Consider the following 6715-nt stretch of genomic DNA (forward strand, 5'->3'; position numbering starts at 1 on the left):
AACGGGAATGTTTCAAGGCAGAGCACTGGAGTGGTGGACTAATGAGAGGAACAGTCGTACTAATGAAGAAGCCTATGCTCTTCCATGGGCTGAGGTGCGAGAATTAATGATGCTTGAATTCTGCCCTCCCCATGAACAACTCAAGCTCGAAGAAGAGTTCTGGCATTTGAAGCAAGTTGGTGATGACAACCTGGCGTATACCACCCATTCAAACAGTTGAGCTTGATCGTCCCTCACTTGGTTTCGACTCCTAAGCGGATGATAACCAAGTACATCAACGGCCTACCATCCGCTATGCGTGATTCCATTGAAGTAACTCAGCTAGAAACTATTGAGAAAGTCTACCGTCTTGCAGCTAGCCTCAACAACAATCGTGTGCGTAATAAGCAGTTTGCTACTCCTGCTACCTCCAAGTCTGCAAACCAAGTTACCCAGCAGCCCAGTGGCAGCAAGAACAAGAAAAGGAAATCTCAGGGCTCCGGATGTAATGCTATTACTCCTGCTGCAAACCCTGCTGCTAAACCTGCTCCTGCTACTGCTGCTGCTAACCCTGCTGCTCCTGAAGCAAAGAAGCAATACACTGGGTCTTATCCCAAGTGTACAACCTGCAACTTTCATCATCCTACTGCATCAGCATGCCGATTGTGCACAAATTGTAACCGCTATAGTCACACGGCTCCATACTGTCGTCAAGCTAATCCTACACCAATTCAGCAAGTCCCAGTTCAAGCAGCTCAAGCAGCACTTCCAGCTCCTCCGCAGAACCCAGGTCCCGTAAATGTCGTTCGTGCATGTTTCCAGTGTGGAGATACTACTCATCTCCGTAATCGTTGCCCCCAGCTGAACCAAGATCAACAAGCAGCCGCTCGTGCACGAGCGTTCAATCTTAATGCGAATCAAGCTCGCAACAACAACACCGTGGTGAATGGTATGTTTCTCGTTAATAACTTTTACACTTCGATCCTATTTGATACTGGTGCCGATAAGAGCTTTGTGTCCGTGGAATTTGAGTCCTTGATAAATTGTACACGCTCCAAGTTACCTGAGTCGTTCTCTGTTGAGGTCGCCAATGGCAAGTCTATTCTTGTTAATTCTATCGTTCGTGATTGTTTCTTCACTCTTAACGATCACGTATTTTCTATTGATCTCACACCCATGCGTTTGGGTAGTTTTGATGTTATCATCGGTATGGATTGGTTGCACAAGAACCATGCCGAGATTGTTTGCCACGATAAGCTTGTTCGTCTACCCCTACCGTCTGGTGATATTCTAAATGTCTATGGAGACCGACCTTCAAAAGGACTTAGGCTGATGTCATGCACACAAGCGAACAGAAGTTTACGTAAACAGAACCCTGCCTTTTTGTCCCACGTGGTGGAACAAAAGAGCAAGGGGAAGAACATAAACAACGTTCCAGTTGTGTGTGATTTCCCTTATGTCTTTCCGGAGGATCTACCTGGTCTTACTCCTCCTAGATCCGTCGACTTTCGTATTGATCTCGTACCTGGTGCGACTCCTGTCGCCAGGGCTCCCTATCGTCTTGCACCTTCCGAGATGCAAGAGTTATCTAGTCAACTGCAAGAATTACTCGATAAGGGTTTCATTCATCCAAGTACCTCCTCGTGGGGTGCTCCCATTTTATTTGTCAAGAAGAAGGATGGTTCGTTCCGTATGTGTATCGACTACCGTGAACTTAATAAGCTTACCGTGAAGAATCGTTACCCTCTACCTCGCATTGATGATTTGTTTGACCAACTACAAGGCGCGTCCTGCTTTTCTAAGATCGACCTTCGATCTGGATATCATCAACTACATGTCCTCAAAGATGATATTCCTATAACTGCATTTCGTACTCGGTATGGGCACTACGAGTTCGTAGTCATGCCTTTTGGCTTGACCAACGCACCTGCAGTGTTCATGGACCTTATGAACCGTGTTTGTAAACCTTATTTGGATCATTTCGTTGTATCTTTATTGACGATATCCTTATTTATTCTAAGTCTAGAGCTGATCATGCTCTTCATTTACGTCTTATGCTCGAACTTCTGTGTGGTGAACGTCTGTATGCTAAATTTTCTAAATGTGAATTTTGGATTGATGAAGTGCAATTTCTTGGTCATATTGTTAGTAGTCAGGGTATTCATGTTGACCTTTCTAAGATTGAGATAGTCAAGAATTGGAGTACGCCTAAGTTCGTATCTGAAATACGTTCCTTTTTGGGATTGGCGGGTTATTACCGCCGGTTCATCGCAGATTTTTCTAAAATCGCTGTTCCTCTTACTACTCTGACCCAAAAGGAGAAACCTTTTGTTTGGGGTCCCGAACAAGAGGAATCCTTTCAAACCCTTAAGAGCCTTTTGTGTAACGCTCCTGTTTTAACCTTGCCCGATGGGAATGACGATTTTATGGTGTATTGTGATGCCTCGAACCGTGGCTTGGGCTGTGTGCTCATGCAGCGGGACAAGGTCATTGCTTACGCATCTCGCCAACTCAAGGTGCATGAGAAAAACTACACTACTCATGATCTAGAGCTTGGTGCGGTTGTTTTTGCGTTAAAGATCTGGCGACACTACCTTTATGGTACCAAGTGTGTGGTCTTCACTGACCATAGGAGTCTTCAACATATCTTCGACCAAAAAGAACTGAACATGCGACAGAGACGTTGGGTGGAACTACTTAACGACTACGACTGCGAAATTCGTTATCACCCTGGCAAGGCGAATGTAGTGGCCGACGCTCTTAGTCGTAAGACTTATGTCAAGGCTATTCGTATATCTAGTGATTTGCATGCTTGTATTTGTGAGGCTCAGTGTTCGTCTGCCAATGAAGGAAGTCTATCCGTTGAAGTTCTTGGTGCTAACGTTAATCAGCTCGAAACTAAATCTGATGGTCTTCAATATTATCTAAATCGCATCTGGGTGCCGGATCGCGATAATCTATGTGAGCTCATTATGAATGACGCTCACAAATCCCGTTACTCTATTCATCCAGGCGCTGATAAGATGTACTAGGATCTACGTATGACTTATTGGTGGCCTGGCATGAAGAGGGACATTGTTGTGTATGTCTCAAAATGCCTCACCTGTCTGAAGGTGAAAGCTGAACATCAGAGTCCCTCTGGACTTTTAGAGCAACCTAAAATCCCCGTGTGGAAGTGGGATAGTCTTGCTATGGACTTTATTACTAAGTTACTCCGTACACCTGTCGGTCATGACAGTATTTGGGTGATTATTGACCGTTTGACTAAATCAGCCCACTTTCTTCCTATACGCGAAGATTATAAAGTGGAGAAACTTTCTAGGATCTATACCGATGAGATTATATGCCATCATGGCATTCCTCTTGACATAATCTCTGACCGTGATGGTCATTTTACTTCACGTCCTTTGGCAAACATTTCAGTTCGCTATGGGTTCGCACTTGAATCTTAGCACGGCCTTCCATCCTCAGACGGACCGAGCGTACTATTCAGACCCTGGAGGACATGCTCCGTTCTTGTGTCATCGACTTTGGTGGTAACTGGGATGTACATTTACCATTGATAGAATTCTCGTACAACAATAGCTACCATTCCAGTATCCAGATGGCTCCTTTCGAAGCTCTGTACGGACGGAAATGCCGATCTTCTCTTAGTTGGCATGAGGTTGGGGAGAAGCAGTTAACTGGCCCTGAGATTATTCAAGAAACAACGGATAAGATTCTTCAGATCCGTGATAACTTGATTAAGGCTAGGAGCAGATAAAAGAGCTATGCTGATAGAAGGCGCAAGCCTTTTGGAATTTGCGGTTGGTGACCGAGTTCTACTCAAGGTATCTCCCCGGAAGGGAGTGGTTCGTTTTGGTAAGAAGGGAAAGCTCGCTCCTCGCTATGTAGGTCCTTTCGTGATACTTGAAAGGATTGGCAAGGTGGCGTACAAACTCGATCTGCCACAAGAACTAAACAATGTGCACCCGGTGTTCCACGTGTCTAACCTACGTAAATGCCTTGCCGACGAGGAACTATAGGTTCCCCTTGAAGACTTGCAAATAAATGAAGTCGTTCAATTTATGGAGAAACCAGTCGAAATCATGGACCAAGCTATCAAGCGTCTGAGGCGCAGCAAAATTCCCATTATTAAGGTTCGATGGGAAGGAAAGCGTGGTGCCGAATTCACTTGAGAGTTGAAAAGTGATATGAAGGCCAAGTATCCGCAGCTCTTCGAGCAGTCTTCATCTAAGATTTCGGGGACGAAATCTCCTAAAGGAGGGGAGACTGTAACGCCCAGCGTCCCTAAACTTTAGGATTTTGTCAAGATTAGTCCCGGAAGTTTGTCTATTTGACATTTAAACCCTGATCTATGTGGAAGTCTATGTTATATACTTGAAATGCCTAAATCTACGTGTGGAATGCCTATATTTTTGGAATGCCTATGTCTATATACTAGGAATGCCTAACTCTATATTTGAAATGTCTAAATCGATATTGGAATGTCTAAATCAATGTTGGAATATCTAAATCTATGATGGAATGCCTAAATCTATGATTGTAATATCTAAATCTATTTGGTGCTTGACTCTTTAGACTCGTGAAACTTGATTCTTGGTTGAACGAGATACTAGAGCCTTGTCACTGGTGGAATCTATTACTCTTTGGAACTTTTGATGTTTATGATGTAATCTAGTTATCTTATAATACGCAAACGCTTTGTCTAACTCGCAAAACGAATCAAAGACGGGAACGCGGAAAGATTGGATTGGCCAGAGTGGCAACCCTATCGGATTGCCACCCTATCGGATGCCCACCCTATCCAAGCCAAACCGCCTCAACTCCCTTCCACACTTTAAATAGGCCTATCACATCACTTTATTCCCTGATGTGACAACCCTGTTCGACAAGACGCACGCACACTACATTTTCTCCATTTCCTTGGCGATTTCGGTACGTTTCAAGCTAGATTCTTGTACTTTCTCGATCTATACCTCATCCTCTACGTGATTCACCTTTGAAATCACACTTTTCACCGTGAAATCTCTCAGATCTGAGATCTTAAGGATGATGCCATCATGGTGGTTTGTACAAACTGTCATATGAGGTCATCCTTGGTGAGATCTAGCTAAGATCTAAGGGATTCCATGTATTTATCACTAAATCCAACCTAAATCTAAGTATTTTCATGATAAAACTTAAGTTTCTTCGTCTTCTCCTTCAACTTTTGCTCTAAATGGTGAGATCCGGTCCTGAACGGACTATAGACTTGATTATTAGTCTAGATTCGGCTTAAGGATGGATTTCCACCAGAGAATGATGGCCGAAAAACGGAGTTGGACATAAACGTTATCACGGACAGTAACTGATCGGACTGGGGTGGTTCCCACCTGACCAGAACGGCTGTGCGACGATGAGTTTACCATTGTCACAACACATATCATGCCGTCATCGTTAAACTTAGGATGGCTACCCTATCGGTTGACCATCCTATCGGATGGCCACCCTATCGGATGGTATCAAATGGCCACCCTATCAGATGGCCACCCTATCGGATGACCACCCTATCGGATGACCACCCTATCGGATGGCCACCCTATCGGACAGTCATCCGATCCAATGACAGTTTCCAACACCTTGCGTAATCTCGTTATTTTACCCGACTCGTATCCTGTTGTAATCTAATCAGGCTTATTCTAAAAGAGCTCCCTTTGATCCAATAACAGTTGCGACTGTTAAGCAATCACTGTGAGTATACTCGATCCCATTTTTACTTTTAAACTTTGGGGTGTAACATGTATTCTATATAAACTTGAATCTTTTTGAAGTCTAAACTCTATCCTATGTGTATGTGAAAACTTGTGCATTCTAGTATTCTATTTTGTGCTAGGTGACGTTTAATCCAGGGTGTGTAGTTCCGCCTATAGTAGCGCTATAGGGGGTGCACCTATCCCATTATTCTCAGGGGGTATTGTTAGGAGGATTCTAGTTTACCTTGAGTCTTGGGTAAACACTAAAGCATCAAGATACTTGGGCTATCACTGCGTGGACTGCGGCACTAGCACGGTTGAAACTATTTTTATTGCTTACATTGTGGATATGAGTTGTTTTTAACCTATTATTCTATTATCAAACTTGTATACTCGCCAATACTTTTGTATTGATATTTTAATACATGTTGCAGGCTAATAGGCTGCTTTGGAATGCATGGAAATCAAGCTAGGAGATGCTTAGAAACGTCGCCTAGTTAATTTAGACATTTTGGAATATTTGAAACAATGTTGTTATGTTTGATGCTTGACATTTGTGATGGTTGTTTTAGACAATTACTATGAAATTTATTAATGTTTATCGAAATATTTAGTGTTATGGAATTCTCATGAGCAATCTGAACGCTAAGTGCTCGCACCCCGATGTTTCCTCCATCGGTTGGGGTGTGTAAACGTTCAATAATCAATAGAGACCAAATTGAAATTGACTGCTCGGTGTCGTATTCTATTTCTACTCCTTTCTTAGTCGTAATAATTGCACCAAACACGTCGTTTCGGGACCGAAGCTCCGTCTGACTCGCCGGATCCTCGAATCAGCAGTGGTATCAGAACTATGGTACCGATTTAATCGATCTAACAGTCGGTTAAATCACCCAAAGCTCATCAATTTTTGGTTAAACGGGAGTTTTGACATTAAATAGAGAAAATCATCAAAATAAAGGTCAATTCACGGATGAATTTTGGAATTGAAGACATCATTC

The sequence above is a fragment of the Helianthus annuus genome, chromosome 6 (genome assembly GCF_002127325.2).
Source record: "Helianthus annuus cultivar XRQ/B chromosome 6, HanXRQr2.0-SUNRISE, whole genome shotgun sequence".
NCBI classification, from domain to species: domain Eukaryota; kingdom Viridiplantae; phylum Streptophyta; class Magnoliopsida; order Asterales; family Asteraceae; genus Helianthus; species Helianthus annuus.